Source organism: Ischnura elegans, chromosome 9 (genome assembly GCF_921293095.1).
Source record: "Ischnura elegans chromosome 9, ioIscEleg1.1, whole genome shotgun sequence".
In the NCBI taxonomy this organism is placed as follows: Eukaryota; Metazoa; Arthropoda; class Insecta; order Odonata; family Coenagrionidae; genus Ischnura; species Ischnura elegans.
Window position 1 is genome coordinate 13951062 of NC_060254.1, and position 20506 is coordinate 13971567.

Sequence of the window (20506 nt, forward strand, 5' to 3'; positions counted from 1 at the left end):
AGGTACGACAAAAGAAATGAAAATCATATCGATTCCTTTTTCTCCAGTCCATTGCTTACACCGATTAAATATTTGCATAACCTTTATTGTTGGGTTGAAAGAAACTGGAAAGGACAGTGAAAACACTGTTGATGCTTGTCGTACGCTTAAATGGCACCGTGTAAAAATATTTTCCCATTATATCCAAAAGAATATTTATGGCTTCAACGAATTTAAACCAGTCCTAGCAAATTTATACTCGGGTGTGATTTCGGCCATTTGATTCTTTAATTATATCGTTCATTTTTTATTGTAATAAAGTGGTACATATATAGTAAGACTGCCAATTTATAGTCCACATGTAACAACAAATATTAAATAATCAAGTGAATAATTATTTATTACAAATTTATATTAAAAAAAACGAAAACAACAAACATTTATCCAGCTATCTAGGCATTCATGCGATAAATATATTGATGCCAGGTTAGTAAAATTTTGAATTTTCAGAAAAAACTGATCAATATCGCCCGGGAGAGAATTTAAGTTAAATTGATACTTGATAAGTGGAGTATTTATGGATGTGATTTTCAAGAGCACCGAACCATGAATGAGCTTTGTGAAAGTGTCAATTTTTATTTTGCTATGCTATATATCCCATTCTCTGACCAGCTCTCGTAGAGTGAGGTTGTGTTTGCCGTGCGCTCCTGAAACCGGTTCTTCACTGACCGACAGCGATCAATTTTGGGCTTTCACGCCGTTGCTTCCGTTTTTCTTAGTGTAGTGATTTTAGTGTGTACTTCTACTAATCATATTTTGCGAAGTAGTAAGAGTAGTAAAAGTGTAATAGTGAAGTAGTGTTGTGAAGCCGCCTGGTCCTGTAGCTGCTGCTGTGCCTGCCACGCGACGGGGAAACGGATAAGTAGTCGCTGACCAACTTACTTGCTTCTAATTTCTCTTCTCTCTTCCTTATTTCAAGTTGCCTTAATTGTTGTAAAGATTGCCTAGTTATAATACTATTAGAACTTATTGATAGATTTAAGGTATTAGTGTTATTTCCTAAAAGTTACTTGATCCTTCATTTGTGTGCGAGCTCTATCATTCACCCTTGTTCTTCATCATTATTACCTGTCTTAACTAACTCGTTTAGAAAACTAACTTCCTCTTACGCAATATTTGATTCATTATTATCGATTTCTGTAATTTCATAGCGTTTTTATTAAGCCGATAAAGCCGCTAGAGTAGTATGGCTGGCCGATCTTCCGTCACCAAGATCAAGAGTAAGGCGAAAAGCGACCTTCTTGAGGCACGCGTCACCGAACTCGAGAAATTGGTGGCAGAAATACACGCCCGGGTAACGGGTTTTGTGGAAATCCCACGGTCCGGGGATCGTAGCGTCCCCTCTAAGGGTCCTCGCAATTCCAAGGTGGAGTCTCGAGCAAGCTCGGGGGCGGTAGCCTGCGCGGAGACCTTGGAGAGGACGGTGCAGTCTTCGGGTCGGGGGATTACTCATAACCTGAGGCCCGAGTGGGTGGTTGTACCCCAAGGGCGGGGGGCGGTGGCACGGCCAAATCGGGGAGTGGGGGAAGCGAAGGCTAACCCCATCCCCGTTCACAACAGCTTCGAGGTCTTGTCGGAGGACAATTCCGGGGAGCTAATTGGCGAGGTCGTGAAGGAACCCCCTGTCGCGAGGGATGCAGCTTCGAGAGGCAGCCGGGGAGGGAGGGCGGGGATTGTTCTGTTAGGGAGTTCCAACGTCCGGCGGATTTTCCCCCAGTTGGAGAAGAGGGCAAGGAGAGACGGAGCGGACCAACGGGTCTCTTCCTGGTGTATCCCAGGAGGTCTTGTATCCCACACTACGGCGGCGGTAAAAGCAGCGGTGAAGGACACGGGCTGTTCTAGACTGCGGGTGGTGGCCCATGTCGGCACTAATGATGCCTCCGTACGCAGAGCTGATGAGATCTTAAATTCCTTCAGGGATCTAAGCTCGGAAGTGGAACGCGTTCGGAGGGGCACTGGTGTTGATATGCGACTGTCCATCTGTAGCATTGTTCCACGGACGGACTGCGGCCCTCGAGTTTGGGACAGGATTTCCTGGATCAACAAGAGGCTGTGGGAACTCTGTGTGAGCATTGGGGCAGAGTTCGTGGATCTTCGGCCGGTGCTTAGATCGTGCCGGGCTCCCCTCAATTCGTCTGGGGTGCATTATTCCAAAGAGGCGTCGGAACGGGTGGCTCGTAGGATTTTTGAGCACTGTAGGTATTTTTTAGACTAGAGGGTAGGTCATCTAGCGGGGTTATCAAAGATTTAATTGAACGTAGCCTCCGAGGAAATCCGCAATGCGAAATAAACAAGAAAGTAAGCTTAGAAGCGTTAACGCCGGACAATAGCGTCATTATTCCCAAAACGCGTGCTCCAGGGAAAGAAAAAATATCAAATATTATTAGTACTGCCAATAAAATTCTCCCGCTGAGTATACAAAAGCCTAGAAAAGAACCAACCGAAACTCTAACTACAAAGTATGACATTAACCTTGTTGTAGTTAATTGCCGTAGCGTAAAAAACAAGCGCGCCGAAATCGAGCATATTTTTCAGGACGCAGACGTGGTCATGGGGACAGAGAGCTGGCTTACGGAAGATATAAGCGACAGCGAAGTTTTTCCTCCAGAATATAAAATTTACAGATGCGATCGACGCAATAGAACAGGTGGCGGAGTTTTTATTGCCGTTAAATCCCATTTACAAAGCGCCGCTCACGAAATAATTGACAACGAAATTGAAAGCGTATGGTGTACAATTAAACAACGAAACAAAAGGAGTATTCATGTTTGCTCTTTTTATAGACCGCCGAACTCCGAAGTCGATATTATGTACCTTCTAGAAAATCAAATATCCGCATTTACTAAGAGAGACAGTAAAGGTGTAATAGTAATCGGGGGAGATTTTAATCTTCCATCCATAAACTGGGATACTTACACTGTAAAACCGAATTCAAGGAATAAAGAAATCAGCGAGGTATTACTCAACATACTTGCAAATCACTCTCTCGCCCAAGTAGTTGACAAACCTACGAGAGGAAACAAGCTATTAGACCTTTTAGCAGTAAGCGATCCTAAGTTGATAAAACAAGTCGATATTATTGACGGTATAAGCGACCACAGAGTAATATTTGCAACGTTAAAAGTTGATGTGGTGTCAGCCGTAAAACCAAAACGCAATATTTACCTATTCGATAAATGTAACTTCACTAAATTTGGCGAGATGCTTAATGACTCCTACAAAAAATTCGTTGTTACATCAAAGGACCAAAGCACAGATGAAATATGGACACGTTTCTTAGAAATTCTGCGCCAAGGAATCAACGAACATATTCCGCAAAAACTGAAATGTGATAATAAGGAACCTCGCTGGTACAACAACGATGTCAGAAGAGAACTTAGGAAACAGAGAAAACTATACAACTTGTACAGAAAGTCCATCACGTCTCGTAATAAATCGAAGGAACTTGAAGCTAAAGAAAGTTACGCTGCTCAACGCTCAATAACCAAGAAATCAATGCGAACTGCAATGCGAAAATTTAAGAAAAAAGTACTTGGTGAATTACTCGAAGAAAATCCGAAATCCTTTTGGTCGTACGCGAGAGAGCTTCAGGGAAAACATTCAACCGTAGATTCGTTATTTGATAAAGATGGTAAACTTGTCACCGAAAATATAGACAGAGCTAACACTTTAAATGCCCACTTCGAAAGTGTATACACTACTGACGATACTCAATTCAATTTAGACATCCCATATACTGAGGATTTGATGGAAGAAATATCTATAAAACGTGATGGGATAACTAAACAACTACAATCGATTAAGAATAGTAAATCTCCGGGTCCGGAGGGAATACCCGCGCGTGTCCTCAAAGAGTTAGCTCCACAGATCGCGCCTTACTTAGAGATCATATTCAAGAAGTCACTCTCCGAAGGGAAGTTACCGCCCGACTGGAAAATTGCAAGTGTTACACCCATTTTCAAAAAGGGAAACAGAAATGACCCAGGCAACTACCGTCCAATTTCCCTAACATCAATTATAGGCAAGATACTTGAACATATCGTTGTTAGTAATATCATGACTTTCTTGGACAGACGTAACTTCCTCCATGACTGTCAGCACGGATTCCGAAAAAAATAGATCCTGCGAAACACAGCTCGCGCTCTTTCTTCACGACGTTATAAAATCTGGTGAATCGAAAAGACAAGTTGACGCACTATTTCTAGATTTTAAGAAAGCTTTCGACACTGTACCTCACAACAAACTTTTATACAAATTACAGTCATGCGGATTAAACGAAATAGTTGTAAACTGGATACGCGACTTCCTCAGAGATCGTAAACAAAAAGTAGTTCTTGACGGAATTAGCTCTGATGTTGTAAAAGTTACATCAGGTGTTCCACAAGGAAGCGTAATCGGCCCTCTGTTGTTCATTATATACATTAACGATCTCTGCTCCCGCATTAGCAGTAAAATACGTTTATTTGCTGACGACGCTGTCATCTACCGCGAAATTAGTGATCACTCTGACTATGAAAATCTATCATCGGACTTAAACAACGTTCATTTGTGGAGTCAAGAGTGGGGACTCGAACTTAATCTGAGCAAATGCATGGCGGTACATTTTTTGCGGAATTCGTCCAACACTAACAATGTTTATGCAGTGGATGGCATTAACATAAAGGCAACAGACGAAGTGAAGTACCTGGGAGTTACGATAACCTCGAACCTCACGTGGGGAACTCATATAAAGAATATTTGCGGCATAGCCCTGAAGAAATTAGGATTCGTCAAGCGTATTGTGGGAAGATTTTCGGATGAGAAAGTAAAAGAAAGGTGCTATTTCGCTCTCGTCCGACCGCACCTTGAATATGCAGCGAGTGTATGGGATCCAGTGCAGAAAGACTTAATCCGCGAGCTGAATAAGATACAAAGGAAGGCTGCGCGTTTCGTCAAAAACCGCTACGGGCGTACAGACAGTGTTACCCAGATGTTAAGCGAATTAGGCTGGGAGCCGTTGGAGACTCGGAGGCTGCGCGCTAGGCTTAGATTGCTTGAGCAATTGAGAATGGATATATTTAAGAGCGACACAGAGAACATAATCTTAGAGCCACACTATATTTCCAGGTCCGACAGAAGCGATAAATTAAGAGAGATTTTTAGCCGAACGGATAGATATAAGAATTCGTTTTTCCCCCGAACAATTAAGGACTTTAATAAACGCTTGTCCCAACCTCGTTAGAGCACTTCTTCTTTTTTTTTTTTTTTAATAGCTGTAAACGGCTGGTGTCCTAACACCCCCTGCCACACGCCTTTTAGGCGGCTTGCGGGGTATTATGTAGATGTAGATGTAGATGTAGATATCCACTAGTTCTTTTATTTCGCTTTATTTTAGCATTATTTTGCTTAATTATGCTAAATAATCCGCCACTGATCTGTTGGCATAGATGCAAAAAGCGAAAGGCTACATATACCGTGCCAAAACAAACAGCTAATATGGGTATAAAGGGTTCTATGCCACCTATTGGCACGGAGAAGTGAAAATCCACTTGCGCTGAGCCAGTCACATCCATTGCGCCCGACAGATGGTTAAATCTTAACAGTATGTATGGTTATAAAAAATAATTCCGACTACCCTGAGAGTGATGGGCATTATTTATGTTTATGTTTATTCTTAATCAATAATATTAGAAACTGATCAACAATCGTTGCTCTCAACAAACAAATCAAATATCCTCCCGGAATACATAGATGCAAATGGCTGAAAGCAGTTATTCATGTTTTTGACCCTGTTCCACCAATTTCAAAAATCTGAAAAAAATTTAGATTATACTTCAGGGAAGGGGTAAAAACATATATTTTTTCGGCGTGTCCATTGTTTCCTAAAATTTTTAATTTAAATTTGAAAATTTCAAACTTATTTAAAATTTTAGTTTTCTGTTCGAAAATTTCGAAAAAAATCAGGGTGGTAGACCATAATAGTATATATATACACAATTTAAAATCAAGAAAACGATTTTACAAAAATAAAAACTGGAGCTATGGTTTAAAAACTAAAAATCGTGTTTCAATTTTTTATGGGGTTATTTTCCATTGTTGAGGCCTGAAACTTTGTGTAAACATAATTTTGGATGCACTTTAAGTGTATATTTTTTTATTTCCCAAAATACCGGGGGGCACTTATCACCATCTTAACCCGCTAGACCCTTTCCCATCCAAACATGGACTGTGATGTGGTACACCGAAGTTCTTAATCGCCATTGAAAGACGAGCAATAACGTATTGGGGGGAAAGATAGGATAGATATTGGATAGAGTGTTTACTACAGAGAAGTAAGTTTAAGGAAATAATGAAATGCAAACAGCGGAGAGAGAGTCCAAGAATGGCAGTTATGGAAAGGATGAAGATTGGCAATATTTTTAATCATTCCTTTACTACTCCTGTGGCCATTCTAACCCAAGATATTATTTTAGCCTCATGCACATTCTGCCTCCACTCCTATTTATTTCGGCAGCCTCCCTGTGCTTAGTTTTTTCATGTCTTTACCGGCCTGGTCTTCCCACGGGTCTTCTACTATGTGCCTTTTCCTTTAACTCCTGTGTGATCAGTCCATTACTCCCTTATCTTCCCTTTTTAAAACATAACCCTGACATCTTTAGCGGTTGCTTTTAATATTGACCACAATATCAGGTTCTATTAAAACTATTTTATTATGTTCGTATTACAGACCACCTAACTCAGATATAACGTCAATGTTGGATTTTCAAAATCAAATAAACAGCGTAGCATCCAAGTATCCTGAAAGAAACTTGATTGTGGGTGGAGATTTCAACGTACCTTCTATAGATTGGGAGACTTATAGCTTCATTCCTGGTGGGAGGGATAAAGTGATCTGCGAGGCTTTATTACACACTTTCACATCTAATTCATTGTTTCAAATAGCATCCGCACCAAACAGAGGAGAAAATATTCTTGATTTATTAGCGACAAATATACCACATCAGGTAATAAACGTTGGCACTGTCGAAGGAATAAGTGACCAAAGGGTAGTAACTGCAAAGTTTTCTCTAAATACCGCTGTAAACTTTAAAAAAGAGCGTAAAGTTTTCATTTTTAAAAGAGCTAATTTTGATGGGTTTAAGAGTCATCTGAAAAATGCTTTCCCCGAGTTTCAAGAATCAGTATTAAAGTTAAATGTAGAGAATACTTGGAAAGCTTTTCTTTCGCTCGTAACTTCGGGAATAAATAGCTACATCCCTAGTAAAATAGTAAAAGAAGGCAGCGAACCGAGATGGTACGACGCGGAAGTGAGAAAATCATTGAGGCGACAGAGAGCGTGTCATGCTAAAATGAAAAAAGTCAGCACGGATTTATCCGCTAATGAACGCGAGCTAATAATTAAAAAATATAGGATGACTAAAGCCGCCACGAAGGAAGCGTTCAGGAATGCGTTCACGAATTTTAAAAGAAAAACACTAGTAGAGCAGTTACAGGATAACCCAAAAGCATTTTGGTCATATGTTAGGGAAGTTCAAGGTAAACGATCTACCGTATGTTCGCTGAGAAACGACAATGGAGATGTGTTGACAAGCAGTTACGATAAAGCCAATTTATTAAATTCCTACTTTAAGAGCGTGTTCACGGAGCCTTCCGAAAACTCACCCGAGACCGATGACAATCCCTGTCTACATAAGATGCCAGCTATTGACATTAGTACGCTCGGAATAGAAAATATATTGAAATCGCTTAGTCCAAATAAATCACCTGGTCCAGACGAAATCCCTTCTCGCGTATATAAAGAACTAGCCTCAGAAATTGCCCCCTACTTGCAGTTAATATTCAGTAAATCCATCAAGCAACACGAAGTACCTAATGACTGGAAAATCGCTAATGTAACGCCTATATTTAAAAGTGGAGACAAGGAACAGCCATCTAATTACAGGCCGATATCTTTAACGTCCATCTCTTGCAAAGTCCTTGAACACATCGTAGTCAGCTCGGTAATGAAACACCTAGACGCGCAAAACTTATTAATGGGAAATCAACATGGATTCAGGAAAAGCAGATCGTGCGAAACTCAGTTAGCGCTTTTCGCCCACGATATTTTAGTCTCCGGGGAAGACAACATTCCAGTAGACGCGATTTTTCTTGATTTCAAAAAGGCATTTGATAAAGTACCCCACGGAAAGTTAATAATAAAACTGAAATCTTATGGTCTAGACGAAGATGTCATTTCCTGGATTAGAGAATTTTTGAGCGACCGCGTCCAAAGAGTAGTATTAGACGGTGCAGTCTCCAATGAGGTTAGAGTGGCTTCTGGCGTTCCTCAGGGTAGTGTCATTGGCCCACTCCTATTCCTTCTTTATATAAACGACATTGGCGAAGTAGTGCAGAGTAAGTTACGATTATTTGCAGACGACGCTGTACTTTACAGAGAAATTCGTTCCAGCAAAGATATAGATGAACTAACGAATGACCTTGCTGCTATCCAAGCTTGGTGCGATGCTTGGCAGTTAGAATTAAATTTGGAAAAATGCGTCGTAATGAATTTCTGGAAGAAGAATAACTCCCTACAGCGTAACTATGTCATTCGGGGCACGCAGTTAAAGGCAGTTGAATCTGTGAAATATCTAGGGGTTAGACTCAATAATGATCTATCGTGGAATAAACATATTCGAGAAATAACCGGTCAAGCTAATCGTAAAATGGGTTTTGTTAAAAGAATATTAGGAAAGTGCGACGACAAAGTGAGAGAAATTAGCTACTTTTCCCTCGTTAGACCACATTTGGAATACGCTGCCAGTGTTTGGGACCCTCATGAAAAAGGCTTAATAACAGAGTTAGAACGCGTGCAAAGAAGAGCTGCCAGGTATGTGAAAGGTCGTTACGATAGTCTTGTTAGTGTAACTGACCTCTTACATAAACTCGGATGGGAATCTCTGTCGGACCGTAGATTGAAAAATAGACTAAACCTTTTAGATAAATTCAAGAGCAGTGTCTTTTCTGACGAAGTTAACCATATCTTGCGGACGCCAACGTACTACGGAAGATCAGATCATATAAATAAAATAAGAGAGATAGATTGCAGAACAGACAGATTCCGAATGTCATTTTTTCCACGATCAATAAGAGATTATAACGGCAGCAATAGAACGCGTAAATAGATTGCATGACTTGTAGTGTAGCCTACTAACCTATGTAAAACTTACTGCATGTTTCTGAATTTCTATTCTATATTCTATTTCTAACAGCATATAGTAGTATAGTTTGTTATTATACGGGACGTTTTTTGGACGGTGTGGTGTGCATGTGGGAGTCCAAATGCATGCTGCATGCTGGTGATTGATCACCCCCTGCCAAACACCCTAGAGGTGGCTCGCAGGGTAATTTGTAGATGTAGATGTAGATGTTCTATTTATCTTTCTATCAGTTGCTTACTTCACATAATCCTCCAAAAACCTCCCTCGTGAACTGGTCCAGATTTAATTTTAAGAACTATTTATGAAATGAATAAAATAGTGAGCTAGTTTCGAGAGTTCGACCAGAGTATCTACATTTGATTCCTTGATTTCATAAAAACCTAAGAGACGACATTTTCAATTAAATAGAGAACTGTAATACGGGAGAGAGGACCGGCCGAGGTGTTTCGAACCGTAAACCTATATTTATCGGAAAAATACCTAACACAATAATAAACCATGGGTAAGGAAAATTTTACGGTTAAACTTAATAATAATAATGTCGCCTTTATTTCAAGTGAATTTAGGACTTGATAGTCCTCTCTTACAATTAAGTTGCTTGACAACCAAAAACATCCATGCACGGGATGGAGGTACATCCACCCAGGTGGGATTCGAACCCGCGACTTCTAGATTAGGAGCCTGGGACGTTACCTGGGAGCCACCGAGGCCGGAACTTAAATTCCAACGAGTGATTTCCACCGAAATTTAATACCACTGAGTAAGAAACACGATAGGAAACGGAAAAGAGTAACAATGATGACGATGATTACGGCGCCGCTGGGAAAGGATGTTTGTACCGTTAGTTGTCCTTTGATAGGAGAGTGACAATGTGTCTATGATCGCAAAAGAGGCGATAAACAAACGCCGAGCGGCGAAAGGGAGAGTGGTCTGGAGAGCCCTGAGTGTTTTTTTTTTCTTCGACCCTAGCGCCTCTCCACGCTGGAAATGAGTGGCCTCCGCGCATGGCACAAAAAATAGAGAAGAGATAGAAGATATCACAACGTGCACACGAACGAAAGGTAAAACAAAATTATTGGACGTCCATCGCGCGGACTGAAAGAATACGACATGAGGGCGAGAGTAATGTCAGCCTCCCGATACGTGTTTTTTATTCCCTCATTTCTTTCGGTATGACAACGGTTGAAAGAGAAAATGATGAGGGAACGAGAGTGACTAGGAAGAGCGGCTCGACAACGGCATTATCAAGCGTGGAGTGAAAATGGTGTCAATAATTGGGTCATAAAAAGGGGCCAGTCTCTGTACCAGGACTGTGTCTTCGTTCAATGGCACTCTGGGCGAGCTCTTCACTCCTAAAAATGTACCCACACATGCAAACATTGGACTACAACTAGCCGCGAAATAATAGAGAACATCCGATTTCTCACCCAAGGTAGTTGCAAGTTTTACTTTTTATTTTTTTATTTTTAAATAAGCAAAACAACATATTGAAAAAGAGCCATTTTACACCGGCTAAGTAACAGTAATAACGTTTTGATATCTACACTGGCCATTAACAATAATACAAATACGAATAAAAAGTTACGTGGTTGGTAAGAATTACTGTTTGGAGACAAATTGGAGAGGGCATATTAATTGGAAGGACAAAGGGCAGGGAGTTCATTAGACAGTAGAGGCAGAAAAAAAGATCCCACAAGAGTTGGTGAAGGACTACCATAAGTTGAATTAAATAATAAATTTCTAGTTTTTTTGGTTTATGAATACTGTTCCAAATTTGTATTTGTTGAAGAATACACCTATATAAGGAACTCAATAATTATGAACATTGCTAAAATTGGCAATACGTCGCAGCTTAGGGGAAAAAGAAATCAGGAAAGTGAAAATCAAGAGGACCAAAGAGAGATTACCAATGTCCATCCCGTAAAAGCTTAACTAATACGAACGACCGCGAAAACTAACGAAGATACGTCACATGCTTTCATCCATGCTTTTACCTGACGTTTTACTTCCACAAACATATACTGCTTCCGTAATTTCAGAACATCTTGAGATGATTAATATCAAATTTTACTTGAATCTCATATATGAAATCGCTATGCAAGTATTTTCTTCGAGGAAAAAACTTTCATTTTCGATATGCTAGTGCATGTTTGTAGAGGACACACGTATCTCCTGCGAGCATAAGTTGTAACGTCAGCAAAAATGTGACCGAATTTTTCCTACTGAGCTTTTGACTGGCATGTTTCACACATTCCAGACCAAGCTTCAAGTGACTTTCACTTGTTTCTGCATCTGAAATCATTTTTTGGCGGTCAGCGGTGAATGAAATGAAAACGAAGAGGTGAGAGACGAGGACGAAGCCTTGAGAGAACATGTTTCTTCATGGATAACTACACAGGCGGAAAAATTGTACGAAGAGGGTATATAAAAACAGGTACCACGCTATGATAATTGCCTGGAATATCACTTGATCTACGTCTAAACATAGCATCAAGAGTGGTAGAGGTTTATGTAATAAATTTCTTTGAAATATCTACACTTGCTCTTTTTTAATTCAAATTGAAACTTCCTTTATGAACGTACCTCGTACATAATAAGACAGATCGAGTGGCAGTAGTGCTGCGTCCTCTTAAGTCATCAATGCGTATTACGCATCGTGTTCATAATCCCTGCACCGTAGCCACCCACGTAGGTTATGCGCAGTCCGAGGAATAGGTGGATAGTTGATAGGGATTGATAGGGAAAACGAGTGACGTGGGTAGGTGCGGGAAAGCGAGCAGGGAGGACAGAGTGGCAGCATATTCCCCCGGAGAGAGAGAGGCGATCAGAACGAAGGATTACAGTGATGCGGGAGTGAGATGCCGAGCGGGTTGCATAACACCCGTGGCGCGGATGATTCACGCGCCACTCGGACAGCTTAGGCTTGGCAATGACGTCCCGCAGATGGATACGCGAGATGAATGAAATAACGCCCTCGGCCATTACCGTCCGAACGCTCTGGAAGAAGCTCACATCCTCCCACACGTGGATACCAAGACGTAATTGAAGCCGATATCCCCATCATTCATCAGGAAATATAAACTCAATGCAATTAAAATCAAAGTTCGACACTTTCACGTTGTGGAAGTTCGTTTTGATGTCAAACAAATAATAAACTAAGTTAAGTAACAATGGTAATAATAATATTAAGCTAAGTAAGAATAATAATAATAATAATAACTAATTGATATCTGTGTGAAATTGGACTTCCATAAAGTAACACAGCCTTGAGGATGAGAGACAATTCGTCTCCTGAAACGTCGGCTTATATAAAAGCATTAACCGGGCTGAGAACCCGAGAAATAATCGTCAGAATGAACTAAGTCCTTTCTACAAGAGTTTCCTTATAAACAACCGGTTTCGGCTTTTACGCCACACTCAAGTAAGTAGTTAAAACTTATGGAAGTGTCTACGTTTATTCCCTAGTACACCTTTCTCTTGGTCTACTCCTTACATCGGTGGAATACTTACGTGTTCCTATGACCACTAGATCTGTATTGGCGTGACTTATTCTCAGCAACTCCCGGAAGGGCCACCCAAGCTAGATTGATCAAAAAGTAAGAGCCAGACGAAAGGCAGTTCACCTGATGATGTTTGAATGGAAGTGGGAAACCTTGCCAACTACCTCCTCCCAGGAAGCATAGAGTAAAATCTAATGAGCAATGGAAACTCATCAAACGGGACTCGTCCGCAAAGGGCGGGTGCCTTCCACTTCCATTGATGGAATATGAGGACAATTATGAGGGCGGGAAAGCTAAAATACGTCAATATTGAGATGGAAGAAGGGATAATAGATATATTGGGACTCTGCGAAGAGAGATGCTCCATGCAAATTTATCTTAATCGAGTGGATACTTTAATAAGACCGTTAGAACAATCCAACAAAAAATGGGGTCGTTCATTTCAAAATTAAGTTGCAAATTAAAAAAAAAGGACACTTAGCCATTAGAACACCTGCTTCATAATCATCAATAATATTCATTCGACCCCGTATGTTGGCTTGGATAAGTAACGATAAACCTCACCCCGGACAAAGTGAATTACACCTTCTCCTTGTGTATTTGTCGGCAGTTATTTTATATTGGTCACGTCGAATTTCGTTGAGTTCAAAATAATGAATTAAAGAGAATAAGTTTCCAGGATATCGGACAATTACTTATACCACTTATTTTTTATCAGAGCGCGACCCAAGTTTCAATGAATTATTATAATCTTCAGGCGCAGATGATGATAATTCATTGAAACCTGGGTCGCGCTCTGATAAAAAATAAGTGGTGTAAGTAATTGTCTGATATCCAGGAAACTTATAATAGAATACCACAAAGTAAAGCAAGAGTTAGTGAATTTTGTTAAATAGAATAAACTTGTCGTACAGGAGATGGCATTCATCAGCATTATTCTAACGTACCTGCACGAGAAACATACTAAACGTTGCTGGTGCGACAACTTAAATAAGAAGTTGCATCATAGTCATAGCATAAAAAATCGTAACGAGGAAACGTTTACCTTGGGGTGATACTGTGAGAATAGACTCAGATCGCAAAAGATATAGACGTAGAAAGAATAGAGAGGGTATGTTCGACGAAGAAACGGAGACGAGGAAAGAATTACCTTGAGTATAATGGTTAGGATGAGCATTTTCTAAGGAATACGCTGGAATCATGTAAATACGTTGGTGCCCAGTGTGCAAGAACACAAGAGACTCTTATGTAGGGAAATATGTAAGTTAAACGTGGTATTAAGGAAAAAAGAAACAGAATCATGACGGGTGCATCCATTAACAGAATGGAGATATGTTCTAGGTAATGAGTCTAAGTTTTGAAGTGCTATTTCAAGTAAACGACGTAATCCGATAGACTAATAGTTATCACCATAAACGAGCAAAAAATGCTAGGAGTACGATAATATCAAAACAACAAGTAAAAATTCATGCTGTTCATATGCATTATCTTATCAACGGTGTCCTGAAAATCTAATGAATTCGAAAAACTGAGGCTTCCTGGCTAATAAGAAGAAAGTTAGGTTCACTAACCACGCCCTTTAGAATTCATATTTATATACGGTGACATAATGTGATTATCGAAAAAATGAGTATTTATCGAATAATAAGGTATCTAATGAGTATTATTGGAGGAAGAAGACAGGCAAATTTAATTACAAAAATTATCTATTGACAGTTTAAGTTAAAATGAATCCTTCCTTCTTCGGATTAGTCACGAGAACAATAGAAATTAACAATTATCGAACGGTGAAATTTTGGTAGATAACGCCGTTCATTTAATTAGTGCTAATTAACGCATATATATCCGAAGTAAAGGAACTTAAATATAATTGTCTGTGGGTCGGATGTCCCAATTAATTTTTTGATCCAACATAAATACTGCCTTGCTTCGCAGAACCAGCGAATGATCGTATCGTATGCAAATTCCTCATATGATTCGCGGAAAAATAAATATAAGAGCAAGCAAATGATTGCTGAAATTAATGGAGGCGATAAAACTCAGCTTATATTAAACTTCTGCAACACCATATGGCTTAAAAGTGAAGTAGAGGAGACTATACACACGCATGCAGATACCTATATTCTAAAAAAAAAGAAAAATTAAGCCGCGCGCAATGCTGCCAAATGAACCACGAGGCGAGGAAAAATCACGCTCCAAATAATGACATTTGGTTGACGGCAAAGGGCGTTCTTGCTGGGGAGGAGGGGTGAGTGTAAGCGGAAAGAGACAAACAAATGAATCGAAGGAGAGGAAGAGAAATAAAAGTCTCGCGGAGGGAGCACGATCCGAAAAAGCGAGCAATTAAGGTTCCTTTCATGATTCCGAGAGGACAGAGTCGCGTTTTCCGGGAATTTTTCACATCCGTGCCACTAGAGGCTTGTAATTTTCCACGAATGGAACAGAATCAAGCTACGAGAAAATATATAGGCATATAGCTACGATTTTGACGCAAAAAACACGTCGGAATGAAGTACACTGGACACAATTTCGTGCATAATGCCTAGAGAAAAATAAAGATCTTGAAAGGCGATGTCGGTGGTTTGCAATGTCCGTACGATACAAATGTAGTAGATTGGAGTCGATGAATATAATAAGCACCTTCGTGTCCTGACGATTCGGAGCCTTGTATATTTTTATCTTTCATGTTTAACGCTGTCTCTGAATGGCGATTGCCGAAAATTTTTAATTCTAAATTATATCAATCGTGGATTGTAAATACTCCTTGATTACATATGGTCACACACCGCCATTGAATTATGTCATTTGACGTAAAATAGAAGCAATCCACGATCGAAAAATTAAAGAAATCCTCGTAGATATCGAAGAATAAAGAAATAGGAACGGGGATTAGACTTAGTAATCTTAGACTCTATTTTATTCAGAATTGAAGTGATCACCTTGAACCATCGTTCAATGATGATTGCAAATGAACAACGATCAAGGCATGAAAGGGCAATGATGGAGGATGAGAATAAATACCTGTCCATGATGGAGAATTAATTTATTTCCAGGTGAACCAACGAGATAAATTCTTCTCGGGTTTCCAACCGAATCACGCCTTCTGCTGCCAACGTTTCAATGGCTAACTCCTCCATCGTCCTAAGGCTGTTGGTGCCGGGTTAGATTTTTTCGCCTTTATGTAGGGGAGAGTCTAAATCGCACCGCTTCCTAAATCGCACCACCATACTAGAAACAAATGTATTAGATATATGTATATATGCAATCTAATGGCTGCAATTGGAACTTCCTGCATCACCAAGCACACCACACTTCAACTGTGGCCACCAGTGTAGTGACAAGTCCGGTGCAAGTATTAAGATGAGAAGTGTCTCTTCTACTATTTCTTTCGTCTATTTCACAAGAACATTGAAAACAAATAAGTTGTATTTAAATAGTTTTAGCTGCATATCATATTTTTAGTCTATTGAGTTTCATTTAGTGATATTAACAGCGTGGTATGATCACGTGTTTAGGCAGTGGAGGTGATTTCATATGAAATGGCGGTCGCTCCCATATCGCACCACGTCTCTCTATTCCTGTGCGATGTAAGAAGTGTTATAAAAGCTGCCGTGAAAAGATTATTCTAAAAAATGAACAATTCTACAAAGGATTGGAAAATTTTGTGCTAATTATTGACTAAGATTTTTTATCATGCCAAAAACCTACATGCATTATAAATATCAAAGATATGACTTATTTTACTTTTTTCGTTCCATATGTTACGGGTATTTTAATGCATATATTTGCTCTGTTAATGGATCTAAAAAATAACCTTTAATTAATATCTTGCGTCTCTGCCTCTCATTATCGTTGAAACATCATTTCCTAATTTTGGCCTCCAGAGGTACGATTTGGGAAACCGGTTGCCTAAATCGCACTGGCTGCAGAGGTTTGAAATTGAATTTTTATCCATGTGTTCAACTCGGAATTTAATGTCCCCAAAAATTGAGGGTAAAGTAGACATTCCACTTCATATTAATCAGCATTCAAAGCTTATATTGTGTCACTTATTTTTGAGTTAACTCGTTTTATTCCAAAATAGGTGCGATTTAGGCACCCTTCCCCTATGATTCCGGACGCTCATTTCCTAATCCGGTGGCTCCTGATTGCCGGGTGTCCCTCTCCCTCCTTATTGAAATTATTTTCCGAAGGAAGTCCTTTATGATCGACTGAATGCACACCCAGCAGCTCCATTGAATTTAGGGATTGGGTTGGTGTGGTGGCTAGAGTGTTGGCTTCCCACCCAGTGGGCCCTGGTTCATATCCCGGCAGCGGCAGAGAATTTTCTGAAACTCACTGCTTGAATGTTTATGTGGAAGACATTTCAAGCCCTACGCTTCGTCCGTCGGATGGGACGTTAAGCCGTGGTCCCCTTGGTGCCTTTCGTTAAGAGCAGGCTAATGCCGACGCCGGGTTTCTCTCCACCCTTCCTTACCTACCCTACCCTCATGGCGCAAATGACCTCAGCTGTCGGTCGCCTCCTCCAAATACCATACCATCCATTGAATTTATCTCCTCAGTTTGGATCTCAATAACTTGTTTTTTCAATCCATCCCAATTTCTGTCAGCTATACATATCCCATCCGTCTTGCTAAAAAAAGACTCGGTGGTCATGCATTCTATTTTAATGGGAAGAATGTTAGAATAACTTAACATATTTCGGGTTCATCAATGAAAAATGGCGTGTATTTATAATGCAATGATTTTCGACTTTGAGCGAAAACCCACAGAGAAAAATGTCTAACTTTGGTGGAAATTTCGTGTTTAGATGGCAGAGTGAACCATCATGGCGTCGACAGCAGAAAATCTGACACGGTTGTAACCCCGAGAAGAATTCCTCACATATTTTCCATGTTTACCAGCTACTACATTGTTAGCGTTCAATCACATCGAATGAGCTGGATGAATTACAAGCATTTAGCCCTGACGCGGAAAATAAAGATCAAATGGCATCATGTGCAGCTTAACTGTCACGCTAATTCGAAATCTCAATATCAAGAGTCGATCTCCTTGACTTCCTCCCTTAATTGAATTCCACAGAAGTCAAACGCGAATATGTCCACCACCTACATCGTGACAAAACTGAATGATTTAGCAACCGGTAAAGAGGAGGAAGCGACAATCAAAATATGATCTCGTTGCTTATGTCTATCAGTTCTCCCATACGCCATAAATGGATAACTTTATTAATGACTACTGCTTTCTAAATCGCTTTGTGATACATCTATAGAGATCACTAAAATACCACAGAATTTTGTTCATAATTAGCATAGAAGAAAGAGTTGATTGTTTTGTATAATTATAAATGTAATGATTCTATCTACATGGCTAACGGAAGTCCAAAATAAAGAGGACATGACACAACTTTTCTTATCAGAATGATTTTTAGTAACATACGTTTTCTGAAATTATTGACTCTCTCGACTGAAAATATTAACTGATGTAGATTACCGGGTTCAGAGGTGCTACTCAAATATCAAATATGTTGTACCTGCCTTTGCCTTACAATTTTCACAAATTTTCATGTTATTCTTGTTTTTAGATCTAATGTATCCTTATCAATGTAATAAGCCGTGCCTCACTCTACGCAATCGGTCGAGCAGCTTGGTGGGTGGTGAAATGACCTCCGGGCAGTAGGGGCCTAACATTGGCGGTGGCAAATGGGCCCCAGCATATATAAAGGAATGTTTCTCCGCGAGCGGTGTGCATTGTTTTGCTAAAGCTCTTGTCGAGTGTTTGGGCTCCCGGGAGGCGACCAAAGGCACCTTTTTCGACCACCGATACCTCCAATAGCCAAGGTAACCATCCTCCATCCCTGCTACTAACCTCGCCTTTTCCCCGAGTCTTTTAATTGGCTTCCTGGCCACTACAGTTCAGAAAGGTGAATTTTTTTATAAATCGACCGTTTCTTTTCTTATTAAAGTTTGATACCCGTGTTCAACCGTGCCTTTTAATTTTTTTTTGTGCTTCACACTCCTACGCATACCCTAGGGCCTCAAAGTACGTTTCAGTAAAAATAAAATTAGTGAAAGAACCAATTGGCGCAATATCACATTGATTATGCCATAGTATAGCTTAGTATCGAGATTTAAAACAATCACGAGGTTTTGTTTTCTAAACTCGTGACACTGAAATAGCAGCGCGCAAATAGGAATTCTCAATCAGCCATCGGACAGGGCAGATTTTCCTCCATTCCTCTCAGCAGTCTGACGTTCAATGATCACTCGCAACGGTCCTCTAAACCGTTTACTGACACCAGCGCTGTGAGCAAAAGGAAACCATGGGATAGGCACGCGAGGAATTCGTGACCTCGCACGGTTTCATTTTTATATGAGCGCGGGACGGAATTCCATTGAATGGCGCAATACAGGCACGTGGGGTTGGAGTAGGTCGGGGACGTAGACCCTCACCCCTGGCTCAATGCGAATAGAGAACACCTGCCTCCCTTGCCCACAGCCGTGCATTATAGCAAGGGGCAGTACAATCAGCGGCAAGCATTTAAGCATCGGAGTGACTGAGTTTGATATACCAGAACAGTCAACTTTTGACTCGGGCGTCTACCCACCGAATAAAAAAAACATACAAAGGCAGAATGCGTTATCGCAGGCGTAATTAAAAATAAAATTTTTTGAAAAGGGTATGAAAAAGGATATCAAACTACATACACATATTTACGAATTTTTCTATGGTAAAAATAAAAAAATCTTGTTTCCCTAGTCATTTGGAGTTCACTATTCTTTACATGTAAAAGGGAATGTTGGATATGAATTCTTTTGAACATATGTCACTCTGATCACATATTGAACATGCTAATCGTAATCCTTGTCTGTCTGTCGCCCAAATCTAAGGAATGTGGCTGTTTACCGATAAGGTAGTGAGGGCGAAGATTCCTTTTCCGAAATATTTCTCTAAATGACGGGATGATGCGACTTGTAGTCAACCAGTTTCATTTACGTGACCTAATGCAGCACATGGTTGCGTTCAGTGGAAGACAAAGAAAAATAGAACGTGATTTTTTCTTACTTTTTATTTTTTACGCATCGTTTATGTATATTGTTGGACCGCGTAATTTTTGACTATGCTTTGGGCGTTTATTGAATTAATATGTTTGTCTAGCGTTCCATTATATGACTTTTGTGCCTCGAAAATTCATGCTGCTAGTTATTTCCCAGCTCACCATGTGGTTGTGGTATGGCGTATTAGGTGTATCAAATCCCTTTGGGATAGGAGTTCTGGGGCAAGTGTCCGCATGAGGACTCTTTTCCTACGGGCACTGATTCCTACTCCACTTTAGGTCATTTCTATTTCTATGACCTCATAGTTCTTTCCATGAATATCACATGCACTTTGATGATAATTGAAATGAAAGATAATATTATAAATTTAAAATTTAAAAACAACGTTTTTCACGCCAACCAAAAAGAAGAAAATAAATTTATCAGTCCATATTTCAGTCTCGATATGACTTGTTACTAAAATGGTGACATACTTAATGACAATAATTACGACCAAAACGAGAAACGTTGTAAATTAGAAAATATTTACGGCATTCTTGAGGAAATTCACCGAGGAAAAACAATGGCTACCCATTAGCAGAAGTCCGGACAATTTATTTACGCAGCCAATTTCCGTACAGAAAAAATTAAAATCGGAACATCGTTAAAGATATGTCTCTCGGTTTATATAAATAATCCATGGGAACATTTTCTCTTTCTATTATTATCGATGACTCTATTGCAGGGGCGG